Source organism: Entelurus aequoreus, linkage group LG11 (assembly GCF_033978785.1).
Source record: "Entelurus aequoreus isolate RoL-2023_Sb linkage group LG11, RoL_Eaeq_v1.1, whole genome shotgun sequence".
Classification (NCBI taxonomy): domain Eukaryota; kingdom Metazoa; phylum Chordata; class Actinopteri; order Syngnathiformes; family Syngnathidae; genus Entelurus; species Entelurus aequoreus.
Window position 1 is genome coordinate 37,500,486 of NC_084741.1, and position 24,747 is coordinate 37,525,232.

Sequence of the window (24,747 nt, forward strand, 5' to 3'; positions counted from 1 at the left end):
TCCAACAGCAGGAATCAAAATTCTGTATTCCAACAAAATACAAATTTTGGAAAGGAACCAACACACTGGGGGTATTTTTCTTTAAAAGCATTAAGTCATTAAAAGCGTGTTTATGTTCATTTTGTGTTGAGCTGTTTAAAAACAAGCATAAGGTTTAAAACACATTAGCTTAAGGCAAACAAATTGCCCAGTCATGGTATTAAAAACTTGAAAGTTGTCTGTCTGGGAGTAAACTCATTAATGATGAGAAATTATATATATCTGCGATTAAGCGCGATTAATTTTGAGTCAACTATGAATAATGCGATTATCGCAATTAAATATTTGAATTGTTTTGACAGCCCTAATATATATATATATAATATATATAGACATGTATATATGCGCATATATTGTATGTATATATATATATATATATATATATATATATATATATATTAGTTTTTGCATATTTCTGCTAGCTAACCAACATGTGGCGATCAAAAAGACTAATCTTATCGTTGGTTTCAGGATATGCAGATGGATAAAAAATTTACAGTCGAGTTGCCGGTACTAAAACCATAGGGAAGTCATTTCTCAAAGAGGCCAGTGAGTGTGTTGTGTCGTGAGTGGAAGTGTGTGTGACAGAGGTTATTCCTTTATCCTTTGACCCAGATTTAAGGCAAAACGGAGCAGGACATGAAAGACATGCACCTCCCTGTGGTGCAGGGTTTATGCGCAACCTGAACACAGGCGAGCACCAGGCACAGCCAGCTGAGCAGAAAATACTATTATGCACACTCACAGTCTAAAGAGACCCTCATAATGCATACGCTCGTAAAAATGTATGCATGTGCACACATCATCAAAGGAAGAAAAAAATATATATAATTAAGATCATCCAAAACATATTGTAGCATCACACCTGCAGCAGCCTTCTCTCCTCCATGCACGCATTAGCTCTAATGAGGGAACATCTATTGGTAAATATTATTACCCATTCCTCTTTGTAAAAATGAACTAATGATATATATTCAACTACTCAGGTATATATAAAACCCTCAACTCCTGTTTATTTGTGTGGCTGCTGGTAACTACAGCTCTGTATCCACAGTCTTACAAGCAATCACATTTTAACAATGTATAGCTGTCAGACTACCCGAAGTGAAGGTGCATGATTTCCTATTTTTTATTTGTACATCTAGTGTGTTATAGCAACGTGCCCTGAAGTTGGCATTGCTGACAAAAGAAAGACACGAAAAACATGTGTGTGGTGTTGTCTGTAAAGGTCAAAAGGTGGCAGAAATGTGTGAGAGGCAGTGATGAAAGAGACTCGCCGTGAGGGAAGATAATATCTGAAGCTAAAATATGCAATCGTAGAAATTAATACACGAGTAGCAGCTTTAAAATCACATGGAAATTCATTATTTAATTGAAAAAGTACATGTACTTGGGTAAGGTCGCACATCACGGCATATCATAGCACCTATCAGAAACAATGCCTCCTAGTGGTGGTGAGAAGAATAAGGGTGACACCAAAGCAATCTGACTGGACCTTACTCCTGCATCGACACTTCAAGTGCTCAATATCACTTATTGGCTATATTTAGATATTTAACAACTACAATATTGTCAACATAAGGCGACAACAATAGTAAAATAAACCTTACATACTGGGTATTTAGCCTGGACTGACACTTAGGTTCCTCTACTTGCTGCCATCAGCAAAGGTTTGGTATTTTCTTTGCTCATGTACTAGAACACATATAGATCATGTTGAATGATACATGTTTTGCTGTCGTTTTGAATTACCGATATTGGATTATTATTGTACAGACACATGTGTATAAGTCATCAACTTCCATATTTCGCTGACGTCAGGCGATTATTGACAGGGTATACATATCAGATCTGTTTGCAGAGTAATCGGAATCTGCCTCATACTGGATTTTTTGCCTCAATTGGAAAAGGCATGAGCTTTTTGGGAGCACCAATACAGTAGTACTGATATTATCTAACTGACGGTGCAAATCTGTTGCCATTCAATACAAATATGTAAGTAATTGAGCAAAGATCAATAGGACTTTTGAGCTCATTTGTCCAGGTTACGTTGCTGCTCAGCAAAATTTCTAGACCACATTCATTTGTGCCCCATAGGCTAGTCAAAAAACTGGACTCGTAGTAACTCAAATAATGCTCAAACTTAAAGCATAACAAAAAGCTGAGAGATCATATCTCAAATACTCTGAGTTACCACTACTTCATCACAGGATTTTCACTGTCCAATACACTACTCAGAATCGAAACTTTAAACAATCCCTGGTACCTCAACTTATGAGTATCTTAACGTATAAGCATTTTGAAATACGACTGGTGTCTCGGCTTTTTTGTTTTACGTTTCAAGCAAAATTTTAGTACCAGCCTCCCCGCCACTAGATGGTGCAGCAAATGTCAAAGTGAACGCTGTAAGAGCCGCCCCAAAAAATCCGGTCTTACTTGCTGGTATTGGCTTATAGCTAGAGAACGGAATAACTTTGGAAACCTTTAGTAGCGGTCCAGCTTCCACATCCTCCCAGCAAAAATCATTCTCCTGCCGAGGCTTGCTCCTCCACCCACGGCTCGGCTTCCTGTGCCCACCTTAAACTGCTCCGGGTGTCCAAGACGGTCTGTTGCGCTTGAACCGGCAGTGTTTGCGGTCCCCTGCTTCCCCGCCTCGTGTGATAGTATCCCTTCCAACATATCACCTGAAAAATATCCACTCTGTTAAGTACGACAGGGGAAGGAGACGACACAACAGCAGGGATCAGTTCTATAGGTTTATTGAACTCGATCATGATGAAGTGGCAGAGTGTGTATGCTACTAATGTGAATGGTGCAAGACGATGTGTAGAATTAACAATGTCAATGTTACCAGAGTTTGTTGTAAGTGTGTGTTGGATGAATCCTTCGTCAGACCAAAGGGGCAAGGCGAGAAGGCAGTCCGTGGGCAAGTAAGCGGTCGGGGGCTGGAGAGAAGCAACAAGGTCCAGGTCCAAGCAGGGGTCGAGGATGGAGGGAGGCAGTCCAGAATCCAGAGGGAAGTCAAGGCACACAGCTTGATCACGGGAAACAGGGGAAACACTGCGGGGAACACAGAGGACAAAAGAGATGGGCACAGGGAAGGCACAGAGAGAGAGCAAGTACGTAAGAGGGGAGGCAGAGACGGGATGCTTACTACGAGGAGTGAACTACGTTCCGGCACTGGATCTTCAGGTCCGCTGGTCTTTATGCCGTCTGTCTTCATCAGTCCCATGTGCACAGATTTGTGATTGCCTGCAGCCTTGCAGGCGCGTGGCTGCGATGGGGGTAGAGCGAGCAGGGGCGTGTCCCGGCAAGCTTCTTGCGGACATGCCGACAGAGCTTCCAGCAGATAACATGAGGGATTGCGCATGCGCCGTGACATACTCCTTTCCCTACTCCTCTGATTCTGGGAGATAAAATAACTAAAAATATCCACTTTTTCAACGCCATTACTCGGGGCTGATTTAAAACACATATGTTAGTAAATGGAACGACTTGAAGTTGAGGGACCGCTGTACTGTACAGTGCTTGTGTTGTTACAGTTGAAAGCACATAGTATTCATGACTGTGTCTGAATAAAGTAAGTGCAAATAAACGTGTGACTTTAAAGTCACTCACTGCAGCAGAGAGTAACCAGCAACACTGATCACAACAACTCCTAATTAAAGCTAAAAGACATATCACACATGATTGGCAACACTAAATTGGCCCTAGTGCAGGGGTCGGCAACCCGTGGCTCCTTGACCACTCTGATGCGGCTCAGCTACATACATGCCGACCCCCCCGATTTTCCCAGGAGATTTATGGATCTCAGTGTCCCTCATAGATTACTCCCAGGGAAAAAATAATCCTATTTACACTCTAATTACTAAATAAAGGGCGTGCCCTAATTGCACTGCAGTAATTGTCCTCTATAGCATTTACATACAGCGTGCCAGTCCAGCCACATGTTGCATGTTGTTATTACTTGCACACACAGGAGACAGCAAAGCATACTTAGTCATCAGCCACACAGCTTACACTGACGGTAGCCGTATCAAACAACTTTAACATTGTTACGTTACAAATATGCGCCACACTGTGAACCCACACCAAAAAAGAATGAAAAACACATTTCTGGAGAACATCCCACCGTAACACAACATTAACACAACACAACCATTACCCAGAATCCCATGCAGCCCTAACTCTTCCGGTCTACATTATACACCCCCGCTACCACCAAAACCCCCCACACATCAACACCCCCCCCCCCCCCCTCTCTCTCTCTCCGTGCGTTGGTTGAGCGGAAGAGTTAGGGCTGCATGGGATTCTGGGTATTGGTACCGTCAGTGTAAGATGTGTGGCTGCTGAGTTAGTACGCCTTGCTGTCACTTACGTGAGCAAGCCGAAATTGCATTCTACGTGTGGTCGAGCAGGTACACTGGTAGGGCAGAATGTAGAGGGCGCCAAATGCAGTGTCATCACGCTCTGATATTCGGGAGTCTCCCGGGTAAAATGAGAGGGTTGGCAAGTATGACGCTATCAAGCGCCATTCATTCAAAACTCGCGGGCTGCAGTAACATCAAATTTCCACATTAAAGTGCGTGCCGGTGCGTGTGTCGGAGACCCCTAGTTAACATAGCACAACGCGTCTAAGCTTTGTATGCGGTGTTTTTCATTTTATATTTTAAAATTTTTTTTGTGGCTCCCATTACTTTCTTTAATTTGTGAAACTTGCCAAAATGGCTCTTTGAGTGGTAAAGGTTGCCGACCCCTGCCCTAGTGTGTGAATGTGAGTGTGAATGTTGTCTGTCTATCTGTGTTGGCTCTGTGATGAGGTGGCGACTTGTCCAGGGTGTACCCCGCCCTCCGCCCGAATGCAGCTGAGATAGGCTCCAGCACCCCCCGTGACCCCAAAAGGGACAAGCGGTAGAAAATGGATGGATGGATGGACATATCACACATCAATGTAATTACAAAAGGATTGTCATCTATCATTTATTCTGTTGCTAAATCTGAGCAAAAGTAACGCGAGTCAAGCGCCCAAGCCACGGAGTTATAAGAGTGTTTTGTAATGTAATCAGTCACAGCCTTTGTCTTGATTGTGCCCTGCAATAAAACACAACACTGTAGCAAAGAGCAGACTGTGGATTCTAATAAAGCGGTTCAGTTGAAAACAAATGGTAATGAGGAAAATATTACTGTATTTACGTTTGTGTTCTGATGCGCACCAACAGCCTGCTATTCTTCAGGCGCCTATACAAAGTTTTTTTATGGAAATTACTTTTTTACATTACAGTATGCAATTCAGCTAACTAACAGGGGCGAAAACAACACCTCACACCTTGCCAGTGTCCAATGATCTCTCACCTGCAGCCAGATGGTTCCTAACTGCTGACCGCCTCATCAAGTCAGACTACCGTTGGCAATTTCTGGAGTCTCCAACAGTCACGGCTCACACTCATTATTACGACCGTTGCAAGCCTTTAAAGAGAACCATCCTGTGAGGTGAAGCCATTAGGTGAAAACATGTATAAGGCAGCCAGCCTCCTGCTGGTATAATGTAAAAAGAATACAAAGAATCAGATTTCCATTAGAGCATTCGTGCCACACCAATTAGTACCACTTCTTGGATCTCAGTGATTTTTTGACAACTTTTATTTAAAACATCTGTCAGGATTTTTTTTTCTCTCTCTGTAAAATTTGCTGAATTTACATCAACAGTAATATTCCATTGTTAATTCAAGTTAGGTGGTTCTTTGTATAATACTTTTTTCTGGTGATCTAAACATGAATAATGTCTTATTGTTATTGTAGTCCAGTTTGTTTGTCCAGTTCATTTATATTTGGTGATGATTTATTTTAAAGTTAAAGTTAAAGTTCCAATGATTGTCTCACACACACACTGGGTGTGGTGAAATTTGTCCTCTGCATTTGACCCATCCCCATGTTCACCCCCTGGAAGGTGAGGGGAGCAGTGAGCAGCGGTGTGCGCCACGCTCGGGACTCATTTGGTGATTTAACCAATGATGCTGACGCAATGGGTCCCATTTTTTTGTGGTCTTTTGTATGACTCGGCCGGGGTTTGAACTCACAACCGCCCAGTCTCAGGGCGGATACTCTAACCACAAGGCCACTGAGCTGTGTTTTTTTTTTTTTTTTGCTGAAAGTGACACAATTCAATGCAATTTTTTATCTAAAGTTAAATGTTTAGTGTGTTCCATGTCATATGCATTGTTGTTAAATGTTGTCAGTATGTGGACTATGGCGGCGCAAATTACTGCGCGGATTGCTTTCCCAGGATGCAAAACAACTAGACTGGACTTGGCTTGAAGGTAAATACATCTTTTATTTTTACACATACAAAAGAAACAAAAGGCGCGCACAAGGCGGAAGTACAAAAACTTGGCTAACTATGAACATGAAATATACAACAGACACTTACTATGACGTGAGAAGATCAGCATGAACTATGGAAAACATGAGTAGCATCAGGTAACAGAGGTAAACAGGGGTAACAGAGTTAATGTCGCCAGACAGACTGCCTGGCAACTGAAAGCTTAAATAATACCGACATGATTAGTGACAGGTGCGCGAGTGCAAAACGTGAGACGGGTGCGTGGCATGAGGTCAGATGAAAACTAATGGGTTGTCATGGAAACAAAACAAACAAGAGTGCACAAAGAGTCCAAAAACCAAACCGAACATAACCAAAACAAAACATGATCACACAGATATGACAAAGGTGAAGTTTATTAAAATGCATACATAGCCAATTGATTGCCTCTGGGTCAGTTAATCTGGCTTCTAATTGGATGCTACACTGGCTAACTCATCCCCTTCCAAAAACAATTTAACGCTTTTTAGTACATTACTTCTTGTGTTTACATGTCTCAATTACAGGACGTGCAGCCCACCTTTGTGAATGACTTTTTCTCCTATCGTGCATCAACATTTGCAATAAAAGTGACTGATGTGACACACCGAACGTCTAACACTCTCCATCTCTCTTTAATTACTCTTCATTCGCAACGAAGGAAGCTAACAAGCTAATAAATAATCCATGAGTGTCACAGTTGTTGACTTGTTGACTCAATAAAAAAAACATACCCTTCGCTCCTAAAAGACACTTCAGTGTAGCTCCATGTCAGCGATCGGGAGTCGAGATCAATGGGAAAAAAAACAGAGTACCTGTTAGTTGATGTTAAAGACAAGGCCATGTGTTTAGTGTAATTGGAAACATGACCAACAATGAAATACTCCAACTTTTTGTGTCACTACAGCTCAAATCATAAAGATACGTTGTATCGTGCCATTATAATTGATTACAGGTCCCGCTTTGTGAAGTGAATCATATTTATATAGCGCTCCCCGAGAGGGACAAGCGGTAGAAAATGGATGGATGGGCTTTTCTCTCGAGACTAGAAGTGCTTTGCATAGTGAATCCCATTATCTACATATTTAAGCTACATTTAAACCAGTGTGGGTGGCACTGGGAGAGGGTGGGTAAAGTGTCTTGCCTAAGGACACAACGGCATTGACTAGGATGGCGGAAGTGGGGGATCGAACCTGGAACCCTCAAAAGTTGCTGGCAAGGCCATTCTACCAACCGAGCCATGCCTCCCTATTGAGAAATACCCGATTACTGCCTTAAAGGTCTACTGAAATGAAATGTTCTTATTTAAACGGGGATAGCAGATCCATTCTATGTGTCATACTTGATCATTTTGCGATATTGCCATATTTTTGCTGAAAGGATTTAGTAGAGAACATCGACGATAAAGTTTTGGTCGCTGATAAAAAAGCCTTGCCTGTACCGGAAGTAGCGTGACGTCACAGGTAGAAGGGCTCCTCACATTTGCACATTGTTTACACCAACAGGAAGAGCGATTCGGACCGAGAAAGCAACGATTACCCCATATTAATTTGAGCCAGGATGAAAGATTCGTGGATGAGGAAGAAGAGAGAGTGCAGTGCAGGACATATCTTTTTTCGCTCTTAGGTACAAGGGCTCATTAGATTCCACACTCTCCTTTTTCTATTGTGGATCACGGATTTGTATTTTAAACCACCTCGGATACTATATCCTCTTGAAAATGAGAGTCGAGAACGCGAAATGGACATTCACAGTGACTTTTATCCCCACGACAATACATCGGCAAAGCACTTTAGCTACGGAGCTAACGTGATAGCATTGTGCTTAACTGCATATATAAACAGAAGAAATAAGCCCCTGACTGGAAGGATAGACAGAAGATCAACATTCCTACCAAACACTGGACCTGTAACCACACGGTTAATGCTTTCCAGCCTGGCGAAGCCTAGCAATGCTGTTGCTAACGACGCCATTGAAGCTAACTTAGCTACGGGACCTCGACAGAGCTATGCTAAAAACATTAGCTCTCCACCTACGCCAGCTCTCATATGCTCATCACGACCCGTGCTCACCTGCGTTCCAGCGATCGACGGCGCGACGAAGGACTTCACCACGATCATCGGTGCGGTCGGCGGCCCAGAGACGGAGGAATTCAAGGTGAGGACAGCGGCGCGTTGTAGCTTTCGATGACACCCCGGCCGCCATCAGAGTCGGCAAGAAACATATATTTCCCCAAAGTTACGTACGTGACCTGCACATAGCGCCACGCACGTATGGGCAAGCGATCAAATGTTTGGAAGCCAAAGCTGTACTCACGGTAGCACGTCTGCTATCCAACTCAAAGTCTTCCTGGTTGTGTTGCTGCAGCCAGCCGCTAAAACACCGATCCCACCTACAGCTTTCTTCTTTTCAGTCTCCATTGTTAATTGAACAAATTGCAAAAGATTCACCAACACAGATGTCCAGAATACTGTGGAATTTTGCGATGAAAACAGAGCTGTTTGTATTGGGATACAATGGTGTCCCAATACTTCTGCTTCAACCCTTGAAGTCACGCGCAAACGTCATCATACATAGACGTTTTCAGCCGGAAGTTTCCCGGGAAAATTAAAATTGCACTTTATAAGTTATCCCGACCGTATTGGCATGTGTTGCAATGTTAAGATTTCATCATTGATATATAAACTATCAGACTGCGTGGTCGGTAGTTGTGGGTTTCAGTAGGCCTTTAATTAAGTTTATTTTCGTTTAGAAATACTCAAGACTATTCTCGATCCAAATATATTTTTTTAAAGAAAAGTCAAACTAAATGCGTTTTACAGAATATCAAAAGTGCTCTCCCAGGATTCACACTCAGTGGTCATCATGGTAAAGCAGAGTCGCACTCCCTGCAGTGCAAGGGGCGGATCATCATCCACATGAGCCAGGACAGCCCTACAAAACCAGCTGCTCTGAACAGGGTGGTTTAAAGAGGTTAGAAGTGTTCTAAAATCTTGATCCCAGCGGTCCTCTAACAGGAGCGTGTCACAGACATTTTATGAAGACATATAGGAAAATGTTGAGGAACATAGCAGAATATGGCTCTGGCATAACAGTGACCAGGATATTTAACATGTTGGCTATAACTGTACATACTAGTGTTGTCCCAATACCAATATTTTGGTACCGGTACCAAAATTATTTTGATACTTTTCGGTACTTTTCTAAATAAAGGGGACCACAAAAATGCCATTATTGGTTTTATTTTAACAAAAAATCTTAAGGTATATTAAACATATGTTTCCTATTGCAAGTTTGTCCTTAAATAAAATAGTGAACAGACTATACAACTTGTCTTTTAGTAGTAAGTAAACAAACAAAGGCTCCTAATTCAGTCTGCTGACATATGCAGTAACATATTGTGTCATGTTCCATTCTATTATTTTGTCAAAATTATTAAGGACAAGTGGTAGAAAATTAATTATTAATCTACTTGTTCATTTACTGCTAATATCTGATTACTTTCTCTTTTAACATGTTCTATCTACACTTCTGTTAAAATGTAATAATCACTTATTCTTCTGTTGTTTGATACTTCACATTAGTTTTGGATGATACCACAAATTAAGGTATCGTTCCGATACCAAGTAGTTACAGGATCATACATTGGTCATATTCAAAGTCCTCATGTGTCCAGGGACATACTTCCTGAGTTCAAAAACAAAATATAAATTTTTTTTTTAAACGAAAGAAGATGTTGTGATGCCAAAAAATATCGACGTAATCATAGTAGTATCGACTAGATACTAGGAGAGGCGGACCGGTACTTTTCCGAGGCGGTATAGTACCGAATATGTTTCATTAGTATTGCGGTACTACACTAATACCGGTATACCGTACAACCCTAGTAATAGTGTTGCGTGATATAGACAATATGATATAAATTTGGCCAACGATACAGCTTATAACACTATCGTTTTATCGTGATAATGCATGTTGACACATTCTAGCTGTGTCACATAAATTTACCAGCGACAAGCGACCAAATGTATCCTAAACACAAAGTAGCATTCTTGCTAGCAAGCTAGCGGGTAATGACCCTCCAGAATGCAAAGCCACATCTAAGTCAGCAATCCTAGTCTCCATAGTGGAAAATAAACGTGGTTGCATTATAACTGGAGGACGAGGAATAGATAAACATGCTACATTACAAACCGTAGGAGGGTATGCTAACCGCAAGCTAGAATGCTTGAATGTAAACAAATGTGGTTGGATCGATACAAATATCAGCAGTAACAATACTTAGTATCAGATTATGGTCAATAATACAGTGATTAGATACTTAAAAAAAAAGTTTCGTCAAGACCTAACCATTTGTTGCTCAATCTCGTATCCTGAGCTCAAATTGAGCTTCTCATACTTGTTTCATTATGTAATCATTTGTTTCTTATTTAATGCTTTTAAGGGTCCTTGGAAGCTAAAAAGGAGACAAGGCATCACCGAGACAAAGAAGGTTGAGTTGAGATAACCATTTCAGCAAAACTTGATAAGTGGGATTCACAGGGGAGCGTTCATGTATTATGACTGTTATTTCAGAAGAGAATTAAAGAGAATGAAATGAGCTGTTTGAGACAAATCTGAGAAATATGAGGACTAAAAGTTGCACTCAGGCAGAAGGCAGGGTAAACCCTGGACAAGTCGCCACCTAATTGCATGGCCAACACAGATAGACAGACAACATTCACACACTAGTGACAATTTACTGTTACCAATCAGCCTACATCGGCGTATTACTCGGAGAGAACCTACCCGGTCCTGAGGGGAACATGCAAACTCCACATAGGCAGACGCAGACCACGAGCTCAAGATTTGAACCCAGGACCTTCTCGCAGTGTGGCACGAGCGCTAACCACTGCGCCGTCTGTCAGTTAACCTTTAGTACGTTCACACGTGTTAAAATGTCTCAAAAAGGGTCTTTTCAGCATATCATGGCTGTTTGGGTTACATTTTTAATCTCAGAATTGTAGTCAATGAGTTACTGATTGATTGATTGAGACTTTTATTAGTAGGTTGCACAGTGAAGTACATATTCCGTGCAATTGACCACTAAATGGTAACACCCGAATAAGTTTTTCAACTTGTTTAAGTCGGGGTCCACTTAAATTGATTCATGATACAGATATATACTATCATATATACTATCATCATAATACAGTCATCACACAAGATAATCACATTGAATTATGTACATTATTTACAATCAGTGGTGTGGAGGGGGGGAGGATATGGACATCAAGTAGTGGACATAGAGAGAGAGAGAGAGAGAGAGAGAGAGAGAGAGAGAGAGAGAGGGAGAGAGAGAGAGAGAGAGAGAGAGAGAGAGAGAGAGAGAGAGAGAGAGAGAGAGATCAGAAGGCATAAGAAAAAGTATCTGCATTTGATTGTTTGCATTTGATTATTAGCAATCCGGGGAGGGTGTTAGTTTAGGGTTGTAGCTGCCTGGAGGTGAACTTTTATTGCGGTTTTGAAGGAGGATAGAGATGCCCTTTCTTTTATACCTGTTGGGAGCGCATTCCACAATGATGTGGCATAGAAAGAGAATGAGTTAAGACCTTTGTTAGTTCGGAATCTGGGTTTAACGTGGTTAGTGGAGCTCCCCCTGGTGTTGTGGTTATGGCGGTCATTTACGTTAAGGAAGTAGTTTGACATGTACTTCGGTATCAGGGAGGTGTAGCGGATTTTATAGACTAGGCTCAGTGCAAGTTGTTTAACTCTGTCCTCCACCTTGAGCCAGCCCCCTTTAGAGAAGTGGGTAGGAGTGAGGTGGGATCTGGGGTGGAGGTCTAGAAGTAACCTGACTAGCTTGTTCTGAGATGTTTGGAGTTTAGATTTGAGGGTTTTGGAGGTGCTGGGGTACCAGGAGGTGCATGCGTAATCGAAAAAGGGTTGAACGAGAGTTCCCGCCAGAATCCTCAAGGTGCTTTTGTTGACCAGAGAGGAAATTCTGTAGAGAAATCTCGTTCGTTGGTTAACCTTTTTGATTACCTTGGTTGCCATTTTATCACAGGAAAGGTTAGCCTCTAGAATGGAACCTAGGTAGGTGACCTCATCTTTTCTGGTGATAACAATGTCACCTACTTTTATGGTGAAGTCATTGACTTTCTTAAGTTTGATGTGGGACCCAAACAGGATAGATTCTGTTTTACCCAAGTGTATGGATAGCTTGTTGTCAGCGAGCCAGGTGCAAGTTCTACAGAGCTCAGCATTGAGGATTTTCTCCACCTGTGACTTGTCCTTGCCGGATACCAGCAAGGCAGAGTCATCCGCAAACAAAAACAATTCACAGTCGCATGCCGATGACATGTCATTTATGTATATTAGGAACAGTAAAGGTCCCAATATAGTGCCTTGGGGGACTCCACAGCTCACCGAGAGGGGGGGGGGGACACGGTGCCGTTCACCTCTACCACCTGCTCCCTCCCCTCCAAGTAAGATTGCATCCAGCTCCATGAGGTTTTTTTAAATCCGATTGCTCTGAGCTTATCCAACAGTATAGCGTGGTTAACGGTGTCAAAGGCCTTCTGAAGGTCCAGCATGACCATCCCGCAGTATTTGCCCGCGTCCACCTCATGTTTGATGTGGTCGGTCAGATAGAGAAGGCATGTGTCAGTGGAGTGGTTAGTTCTGAAGCCGGATTGGAATTTGTACATGAGTTTATTAGTGGCAAGGTAACTATCGACCTGTTCATAAACTATTTTCTCCATTACTTTCGAAACGGAACTGAGAATAGAAACAGGTCGGTAGTTGCCAGGTTCCAATTTGCTTCCTTTTTTAAAGAGGGGAGTTACTCTTGCTATCTTAAAATCTTTTGGTACTTGGCCTTGTGTAATTGATAGGTTTATTATGTGCGTGATGATCGGGACAATGATGGAGGCAGAGTCCCTGAGGAATCTGGAGGGAATATTATCAAGGCCGTTGGCCTTGTTAGGGTGGAGCGCGCTCAATTTTTTAAACACCTCATCAGCTGTGACCATTTCTAATTTGAAATCATCGTTGGATACTCCTAGCTTTCTGTAGAAGGCTTTAATGTGTTCTACAACAAAGCGACCAGAGTGGTGGGACAGCTTGTTGACAAGAGTTGCGGCTATGCTGGTGAAAAAGATGTTAAGTCTGCTAGCTACCTCCATTTTGTCTGTAATGAGGGAGTCACCCTCCTTGATGCTTATGTTGGTGAGTCTTGTTTTAAGTTTCTGGCTGCAACCAGGAAGCTGGTTGTTGAGAATTTTCCAGAGCTCACGTGGCTTATTTGTGTTTTCCTCTATTTTGTCGTTAATGTAATTTTTTTTTAAGGATTTAGTCAGGTTGGTTGACTTATTTCTTAATTTATTGCATTGCTTTTTGAGAGTTGAAAGGAGTAATTTGAGGTTGATATTATTGGGTTGTTAATCTACTTCTGTTTTACATTTTTGGTATTCAGAGTATTTCCTGTCTCTGTCTTTTATGGCAGCTAATAGGTCCGGATTCATCCATGGTTCCGAGCGGGCTTTGATCCTGACTGTTTTCACGGGAGCCATGTCATTTAGTATCTTTAGGAACGCCGTTTTGAAGCGATCCCAAGCAACATCAACCATGTTGCTCGCGAGCACAGGGGACCAGTCCCACTCATCTAATTTTAAATTGAAATTGTAATTGGAGTATTTTTTGAGGGATCTGGATAGGGCTGTTATGTGGCCATTGGCTTTAGGTTTAGCTATTTTACGGGTGCAGAAGGTTAGATAGTGGTCGCTAAGACCACAGATCATGACCCCACTATTTTTTATTTTAGGCCGGTCTGAAGTGAGAATGAGATCTATGGTTGATTGGGTGGAATCACACACCCTTGTGGGTAGCGCTATTAGCTGGGAAAGACCGTGCAGATTACAAAACTTGCTGAAGGATCTGAAGACAGGCGCATCTTTGCGTTGAATATCTGTGTTCAGATCCCCAGTTATAATTTTCTCCATGTTGTCTGTCCCTGCCAAGCATTCTTCCAAAGCCCATAGAAATCACTCTGATTAGGGGGTCTATAAACAGTCCCTATTAGTACCGGCTTAGCATTTTTAAATTTGATTTCCGCCCACACAGATTCCAGGTCATTGTGGTTAAGATCAGTGTGAGTTATGTATTTAATATCCTGGTGAATATACATACAAACGCCCCCACCGTGTTTATTCCTATCCTTTCTGATAACCGAAAAGTTTTCTATTTCTATCTCTGAGTCAGAAATACTTTGATCAAATTTGGTTTCAGAGAAACACAAGATTTTTACCTTCGTGTTGAGGAACATTTCTCTGATTTGGTCAAGTTTGGCTCCAGAGAGGCTGTTCACATTAAGGTGGATGATGTGTAGTCCACTGGAATCAAAAAGAGCATCAGAGTCCGCTGTGTTGTGGTACTGACCAGAAAAATTGTTGGTTATTATTGCTGTTGAAGTTGGAGAGCAAGGAGAGAGAGGAGAGAGAGAGAGAGGCATATTGATCGTCCTCCAGGTGAAGGGGGAGGGAGGGGGAGGGGCGGAGTTGGAGAGGGGGAGAGGGGGAGGCCAGGTAGGGTTGCTGGGGGTGGGGTTCGGTTTCCTTTTGGCGGGCTTTTTTGAAGACAACGAGAATGAGAATAACGAAAATGTTTGTGTAAAGGCGCCTCTAAATCCTGTGTATGCCACGTCCTCGACCGTCTGGGACCGGGGAGAGGCCGCGTGGACCCCCGCCATCTCGTGCAGTTCCCCGCAATCACCGATGTCTGGGTCGCCATCCACGCACTGTACATGGCGTGTGTGTAAGAAATCCACAAATTAAGTAGAATATGATTTTAATATATGATTAAGTAGAATATGGTTTTATATAAACCATATAAAACACATAGCCATATTGTCTGAATTTATAATTGTCTCAGATTTTGGCACAATATGAGCTGAAATATGATTGAGGTATAGTTAAATTGTGATTTAAATACTGTAAGACATAAAAGAGATCTCATCTTCAATTTGGCTTTGCGAATGGTAAACTTAACCAAAGGATTAAAATCAGAGCCAATTGTGACACATAATTTCAATGTTTAATCGATATTGTTACACCACCATCATGTGTTTTGTTTGATTATAACTGTGATCAAAAACCTAATCATTCATTGATCTTGAACATTTCAATGATCAGTGTCAGTATTGGTTTGACCAATACTGCCTCTATAACTACTTGATTTTGGAGCCAATTGTGACACATAATTTCAATATTTAACCAATATTCTTACACCACCATTACATGTTTTGTCTGATTATAACTGTGATCAAAAACTTAATCATTCAATGATCTTGAAAATTGCAATGATCTGTATCAGTATGTTTGACCAATACTGCCTCTATAACTACTTGGTTTTGGATCGGTCTCTAGATTTGTGGTAAACTATTTTAAGTATTGAAACTGAAGAATAAGCGAACATTACACTTTAACAGACGTGTATCCTCAACCATGTTACAGCAGAGAATAACCTGCTTGTAACAGTAAATGAACAAAACAGTACAAATGTATATAGCGCAATATGTTATCGCTTATGTCAGCAGCTAAATTTGAAGACTTTGTAACCCCGTTTTGAAAAATATATTATCATTTACATACCAAATAATATATCGTGAAATATATCATTAATACAGGAGGCTGCAATATATACAGTATTGCGATATAGATATTAGGCCAGGGGTGTCAAACTCATTTTAGATCGGGGGCCACATGGACAAAAATCTACTCCTGAGTGGTAAAATCACAGCATGATAACTTAAAAATAAAGACAACTTCTGATTGTTTTCTTTGTTTAAAAATACAAAAGCACATTGTGAAAATGTACAAATCATAATGTTGTTGGGTTTTTTTTACACTTACATATTGTGGTTAATAGGATTCTAGTATTCTACCTTTATTTGTCGTTATTTATACTTTCTGAATAAATTATGTGATAATGTTCATCAGTCAACTCATTGGGGTTAATTTTCAATCTGTCAAGATAAAAAATAATATCAAAATCAAATTACAAGATGTACTGATAACATCATGTGGTTTATTTGTTTTTGCATATATAGCATAATCTACATAGATACAAATAATTGCGACAACTAGTGGCCACATTTACAACAGCAGTTTATTTCATTCAAAAATGTCGGCTCATTTTTATACTTAGCAAACTCATCCTAAAACCTTTTACGTTTGACACACATTAATATAACTTTAAAACAAAAAATACACTTCTGACAGTAACAAAAAATTTTTGATTTTGTCACATGACTGCATATAATAGAGCATACTTCAAGTCCTGTAAAAAAATGCAGAGTACTTGAGTAAATACCATCCTGGATGTTAATGGATGGAATATGTGTCATTAGGTTATTCCTGTCCAATTAAGAGGTTGCTTTTAAAATGGAAATACCCCATTGATATGTAATGTTTTTCATTGTCTACATGTTTGTCATACTTTGGAATGACTTCATCACTGGCACCTGCTCCTCCTCCTCTGGCCTCATTGAAGCCTGGGAGCCAGACCACTTGGATCCAGCCCACGTTACAATGCATAAGGACAATAGAGAACGAGGAACCTAGTGGGAGCTCGGAGGCATAAAAGTCCTTTTCTTCTCTGTCCTTGCCTCTCTCTTTGAGACGGAACAGAGGGTTGCTACGGTGATGATGTTGGTCCGTGCCCTACAGTGTGGTGTGGGAAGAGCGGCAGCTTGCTGTGACATTTACTTAGAAGTGAAGGAACCAGACACCACAACGGAGAAAAATGCTTGAACATACACGAGAGTGGAGAAAAGAGAAGCAGCTGGCATGAGTAAATCAGTGTTTCTTAACCATAGGGCCGGCAAAAAAAAAATCTGTTTCTCAGCTGTGGTCCGTATGGATATACAAACCCGTTTCCATATGAGTTGGGAAATTGTGTTAGATGTAAATATAAACGGAATACAATGATTTGCAAATCATTTTCAACCCATATTCATTAGAATATGCTACAAAGACAACATATTTGATGTTCAAACTGATAAACATTTTTTTTTTTTGCAAATAATCATTAACTTTAGAATTTGATGCTAGCAACACGTGACAAAGAAGTTGGGAAAGGTGGTAATAAATACTGATAAAGTTGAGGAATGCTCATCAAACTCCTACTTGGAACATCCCACAGGTGAACAGGCAAATTGTGAACAGGTGGGTGCCATGATTGGGTATAAAAGTAGATTCCATGAAATGCTCAGTCATTCACAAACAAGGATGGGGCGAGGGTCACCACTTTGTCAACAAATGCGTGAGCAAATTGTTGAACAGTTTAAGAAAAACCTTTCTCAACCAGCTATTGCAAGGAATTTAGGGATTTCACCATCTACGGTCCGTAATATCATCAAAGGGTTCAGAGAATCTGGAGAAATCACTGCACGTAAGCAGCTAAACCTATGACCTTCGATCTCTCAGGCTGTACTGCATCAGCAAGCGACATCAGTGTGTAAAGGATATCACTACATGGGCTCAGGAACACTTCAAAAACCCACTGTCAGTAACTACAGTTGGTCGCTGCATCTGTAAGTGCAAGTTAAAACTCTCCTATGCAAGGCAAAAACCGTTTATCAACAACACCCAGAAACGCAGTCGGCTTCGCTGGGCCTGAGCTCATCTAAGATGGACTGATACAAAGTGGAAAAGTGTTCTGTGGTGTGACGAGTCCACATTTCAAATTCTTTTTGGAAACTGCGGACGTCGTGTCCTCCGGACCAAAGAGGAAAAGAACCATCCGGATTGTTATAGGCGCAAAGTTGAAAAGCCAGCATCTGTGATGGTATGGGGGTGTATTAGTGCCCAAGACATGGGTAACTTACACATCTGTGAAGGCGCCATTAATGCTGAAAGGTACATACAGGTTTTGGAGCAACATATGTAGCCATCCAAGCAACGTTACCATGGACACCCCTGCTTATTTCAGCAAGACAATGCCAAGCCACGTGTTACATCAACGTGGCTTCATAGTAAAAGAGTGCGGGTACTAGACTGGCCTGCCTGTAGTCCAGACCTGTCTCCCATTGAAAATGTGTGGCGCATTATGAAGCCTAAAATACCACAACGGAGACCCCCGGACTGTTGAACAACTTAAGCTGTACATCAAGCAAGAATGGGAAATAATTCCACCTGAGAAGCTTGAAAAATGTGTCTCCTGAGTTCCAAACGTTTACTGAGTGTTGTTAAAAGGAAAGGCCATGTAAAAAAAATAAAGTTTATGACTATGAACATCAAATATCTTGTCTTTGTAGTGCATTCAATCGAATATGGGTTGAAAAGGATTTGCAAATCATTGTATTACGTTTATATTTACATCTAACACAATTTCCCAACTCATATGGAAACGGGGTTTGTAGATAAACCAACCAATCAGCTGTTATACACTCTTCCACCACTTGTTGCAGTAATGACAATGTCAAACAAACAGAAGAAGTCTGGAGCTAAAGTCATAGAGAAGTTTCTTTAAGAACAAAAAATATGACTACAGAGGTAAAGCAGTATTTTTACTAGCACTTTAATTTTATTGAAAGCTATTTAAGAAACGTTAGTGTATTTATTTTAGCACAACATGATTGTCCATCCATCCATCCATTTTCTACCGCTTGTCCCTTTCGGGGTCGCGGGGGATGCTGGAGCCTATCTCAGCTGCATTCGGGCGGTAGGCGGGGTACAACCTGGACAAGTCACCACCTCATCACAGGGCCAACACAGATAGACAGACAACATTCACACTCACATTCACACACTAGGGCCAATTTAGTGTTGCCAATCAACCTATCCCCAGGTGCATGTCTTTGGAGGTGGGAGGAAGCCGGAGTACCCGTAGGGAACCCACGCAGTCACGGGGAGAACACAAGATCCCGAGCGCAGGATCGAACCCAGGACCTTTGTACTGTGAGGCAGACATACTAACCCTTGTTTCACCGTGCTGCCCACAACATGATTGTATGCGAATTATTTGTAATTCATTAATGAATTCTTTGTTATGCAGCATATTGGGTTAGTACTTATTTTTCTAATCAGCCTGACCTAAGTCTAGGGTTTATGTGTTAAACCAGGGGTGCCCACACTTTGTCAGCAGGTGAGCTACTTTTAAATGACCAAGTCAAGGTGATCCACCTCATCTTCACACACACACACACACACACACACACACACACACACATATCTATATATATATATACTACCGTTCAAAAGTTTGGGGTCACCCAAACAATTTTGTGGAATAGCCTTCATTTCTAAGAACAAGAATAGACTGTCGAGTTTCAGATGAAAGTTCTCTTTTTCTGGCCATTTTGAGCGTTTAATTGACCCCACAAATGTGATGCTCCAGAAACTCAATCTGCTCAAAGGAAGGTCAGTTTTGTAGCTTCTGTAACGAGCTAAACTGTTTTCAGATGTGTGAACATGATTGCACAAGGGTTTTCTAATCATCAATTAGCCTTCTGAGCCAATGAGCAAACACATTGTACCATTAGAAAACTGGAGTGATAGTTGCTGGAAATGGGCCTCTATACACCTATGTAGATATTGCACCAAAAACCAGACATTTGCAGCTAGAATAGTCATTTACCACATTAGCAATGTATAGAGTGTACTTCTTTAAAGTTAAGACTAGTTTAAAGTTATCTTCATTGAAAAATAAGGACATTTTAATGTGACCCCAAACTTTTGAACGGTAGTGTATATATATAAATATACATATATATATATATATCTATATATATATATATATATATATATATATATATATATATATATATATATATATATATATATATATATATATATATATATACAAATATATTATAAATATTATATTTATAATTTGTATTAAATGATTTACGAAACAGACGTTTTTTATTGACGTGTTAAAGGTGTTTAATAAAAATACAATACACAGGTTGCATGTTGTAATTGTATGCATGTTCGAAATAAACTCAAATCATTACCATAATCATAACATAAAGCAACCTTTCTTTCATGAAGACAATAATATAAGTTGGTGTATTACCTGATTCTGATGACTTGCATTGATTGGAATCAGACAGGATTCACAGCAGTGCTGATAACTTTCACATTTTCAAATTTACATTGTGGAAGAGAAAAAAGTCCTCCTTTCTGTTCAATACCACGTTAAAGTGGTTGGTTTTTGGCATCTTATTCGTCCAGTTTCCATACTTGTTTTACAAGAAACTCATTGACGGCAAAGTCCGTGTGCGCTAGCTTTTTGAGACTCTTACTGTGTTAGTGTGATACACCTTAATGTAAGGAGAAGAAGTTATTTTTGTTTATTTCTGGTCCACACCTGTATTTTAAATGAGTGTATCAGTTTACACATTACTATATCAATTCCGGCAATAACCAGGTCAATGTTTAATGTGATTGCAACTTGTATTGTGAAGGGTAATGGAGAGGGAATGAAAGTAAAGCGGAACCAAAGTGTAGGTATCGGTACCCAAGGTGCGCGACCCCTCCCTCTTCTCTCAGACCGAGATTCGGGGAAGAAGATGGCGGTTCACGCCTTCATTCACTGATTCCGTTATTCTGTTTTCCAGGTCGGTACACGGTAAAATTATAAAGACTGTTTCCTCTTAAAATGTATAGTGGTGTTCGATAGCTATAATGAGCCAGCTGGCGGATTTTGAATGTCTTTTGCCGAGTTGAAGAGCGGCGTTTATGACCGCGAAAACGCTATCTCCTGGAGACAATGGCGTTAGCCGCCATTAAGCATGTGTGTATTGCAGTGACGTGCCGTCACTAGAGGCAGGGGAGGCGGGGCCTCACCTGCCGTCATGGAAAGAAAAAAAAAAGAAAAAGAAAAAAAAATTAATTAAATTGTTATATGTATCCAGTGATTATACTAAAGTTATTTTCCATTTAACTTCACCAGTTTTAGATTATTTTTATTTTTATTTTCACATTTGCCGTTCAAATACTGAGAAGAGACGGTGTGGTGATCAGCAGCCAGTTGAGGCACTTGTGCCTCACCATGGATTGCGACTCGGCTAACTGCTGAGCTGCTGTGCAGTGAGACCGTATTGCTATATGAATTATATTATACATTTCCATAGTTTAGTTAGCTGAGGTATATAATGTACAGTGTATTTTGTCAACAACTGTATGTGTGTAACGTATTTTTAGTGCTGAGCGATCATAAATCTGCTGCGGAGACACACTGTGTGAGGCTCGTATCATAACCCCGCCTCCTGGTGCCAAGCACCTCCGCCGCAGAATGCACCCCCGACGGGAGCGCCGCGGCCACACCAACCAAAGCCCACACCCAAACCCTCCACGTGCAAGACCGAATCCACCCAAAAAAAGTCACTTAACAAGAAGCCAAAAAGTGCAAAAACAACAATGCTCGCGCTGCAGGAGCCGCGAACGACTTCAGGGACACAACATTAGGTACACCTGCACTGCAGGTTCATATGTTTTTAAATTTGACTGTGACGATGCAGTCGTGCCTCACCAGACATTAACCTCACCGCACGCCACTGGTGTATTGTGTGTGTGTGTGTGTGTAACCGTGATTCTCCGTGTTGATGTCCTCACTCCCTGGCTGTCATTATTTCAGTTTCCGAGGTATCTTGACATGTATTGCAAGATTGCTAATGTTAGGGAAAGCAACGTCTACTGTTTATAACTTAAAGAGAGATTCCTGAAGTTTTAAAGGACAAGTTATATTGTCCGGTCTGAGTTGAAAATGCGCTATAAGCTAAACCGTTCTCCCTATGTGTATTGTGTTTCATGCTTTAAAGGCCTACTGAAATGAGATTTTCTTATTTAAACAGGGATAGCAGATCCATTCTATGTGTCATACTTGATCATTTTGCGATATTGTCATATTTTTACTGAAAGGATTTAGTAGAGAACATCAACGATAAAGTTCGCAACTTTTGGTCGCTGATAAAAAAGCCTTGCCTGTACCGGAAGTAGCGTGACGTCACAGGTTGTGGAGCTCCTCACATCTGCACATTGTTTACAATCATGGCCACAAGCAGCGAGAGCGATTTGGACCGAGAAAGCGACGATTTCCCCATTAATTTGAGCGAGGATGAAAGATTTGTGGATGAGGAAAGTGAGAGTGAAGGACTAGAGGGCAGTGTAAGCGATTCAGATAGGGAAGATGCTATGAGAGGCGGGTGGGACCTGATATTCAGCTGGGAATGACTAAAACAGTAAATAAACACAAGACATATAGATCTGTTGTGTAGGACTAGATGTTACAATCCCCTAATGCATACTTGAGACACCTATGCGACTTAGTGGGATGGTCAAGTGAGTGAAGGCATCCTCTGGGTTATCAAGTGGGCGCCCCCCATCCTCAGTGTTTCGCTGATAGGCCCACGACACCTCCAGAGGGTTCAGCAGTGAGTCCCAGCGTCCCAGGATCACTCCCTAGATGGCATCACTCACTTGAAAGCCCAGGTGGAGTCCCTTCGCTTGACCCACAGCCACTGACCCCCCTTTTCAGCGGCTTTTGAGGGGTCTTTCACTGCCTGTCGATGGGCCTTCCCTCGCACTCCCATTTCCCTGAGGAGCCTGGATGTTGAGGTGGCCACGAATCCTCTGCAGCCTACTTCCACTGGGCGTACCCTCGCTTTCCAGCCTTGTTGTTGCGCATCGGCTGCAAACTCAGTGTACCTCAACTTCTTGCGCTCGTAGGCCTCCTCCATTGCACTCTCCCAGGGCACCGTGAGCTCTATGATGTACACGAGCCTGAGCGAAGCTGACCACAGAACAAGATCTGGCCGCAGGTTGGTGGACGCAATCTCACCTGGGAAGCAGAGTCTCTGGCCCAGGTCTGCCAGCAGTCTCCATTCCCGTGCCCCGCCTAGCTGTCCAGTGTCTGGTCTTGTGGGGGTGAGGTTGGCTTGACCCTCGCCCTCCCGGACAAATGTTGTTGCTTGCCAACGGGATGACGAAGGAGGAAGGGCATTGACACTTGTCCGTCGACTTTCCAGCACTGCTGCAAGACACTTTAGCACCTGGTTGTGCCGCCAGGTGTAACGGCCTTGGGTGAGGCTGGTCTTGCAGCCCACCAGGATGTGCTTCAGTGTTGCTGGACTCGGACACAGAGGGCATGTGGGGTCTTCACCATACCACTGGCTGAGGTTTTTTGGAGAAGGCAGGACATCGTAGGCAGCCCTGATGGTAAAGCTTGCCCTGAATGCCTCCATCTCCCACAGCTCTTTCCAGGAGATCTTCCTCTTCTCTACTCCTTCCCATGTCATCCACTGCCCTTGTTTTGCCTGCGCCACAGCTTGTGCGCACCTTCTTGCTTCCTCTTCCCGACGTATCTCCTGGACCACCAGCTTGCGTCTCTGAGATGGAGTGGCCTTGCTCCAGGCTGGTGTATTGGCCCCAAGGCCAAGACCACTCCTCCCCTGCAGTACTCGGCCCACAATGTCTCTGTGCCTGAGTGCTGCTTTAGCCTGCTCAGTTGCAGCCAGTGGGGTCCACTTCCTCCCAGTAGCCAGAATGGGGGCAGCTTGGGCTACAAATGGATCACTCGAATCCAGTAGCATCATCTCCAGTCTGACTTTGGCGCACTTGAACTCCTCTGAGAGACTGGAAATGGGCAGTTCTAACATTCTGTATATACTCTATTAGCCACAACACAACCAGGCTTATATTTAATATGCCACAAATGAATCCCGCTTAACAAACACCTCCCCCCTCCCGTCCATACAACCCGCCAATACAAATCAAACACCCGCACAACACACTAAATCCCACAGCCCAAAGTACCGTTCACCTCCCCAAAGTTCATACAGCACATATATTTCCCCAAAGTTACATACGTGACATGCACGTAGCGGCACGCACGTACGGGAAAGCGATCAAATGTTTGGAAGCCGCAGCTGCGTACTCACGGTACCGCGTATCCAACTCAAAGTCCTCCTGGTAAGAGTCTCTGTTGTCCCATCTCCACAAGCATGCGTATGCAACTCAAAGTCCTCCTGGTAAGAGTCTATGTTGTCCCAGTTCTCCACTGGCCAATGGTAAAGCTTGACTGTCATCTTTCGGGAATGTAAACAATGAAACATCGGCTACGACGTAGCCGCTATGTGTTTGTGTTGCTGCAGCCGGCCGCTAATACACCGCCTACCACCTACAGCTTTCTTCTTTGCTATCTCCATTGTTCATTAAACAAATTGCAAAAGATTCACCAACACAGATGTCCAGAATACTGTGGAATTTTGCGATGAAAACAGACGACTTAATAGCTGGCCACAATGGTGTCCCAAAATGTCCGCTACAATCCGTGACGTCACGCGCAAACGTCATCATACCGAGATG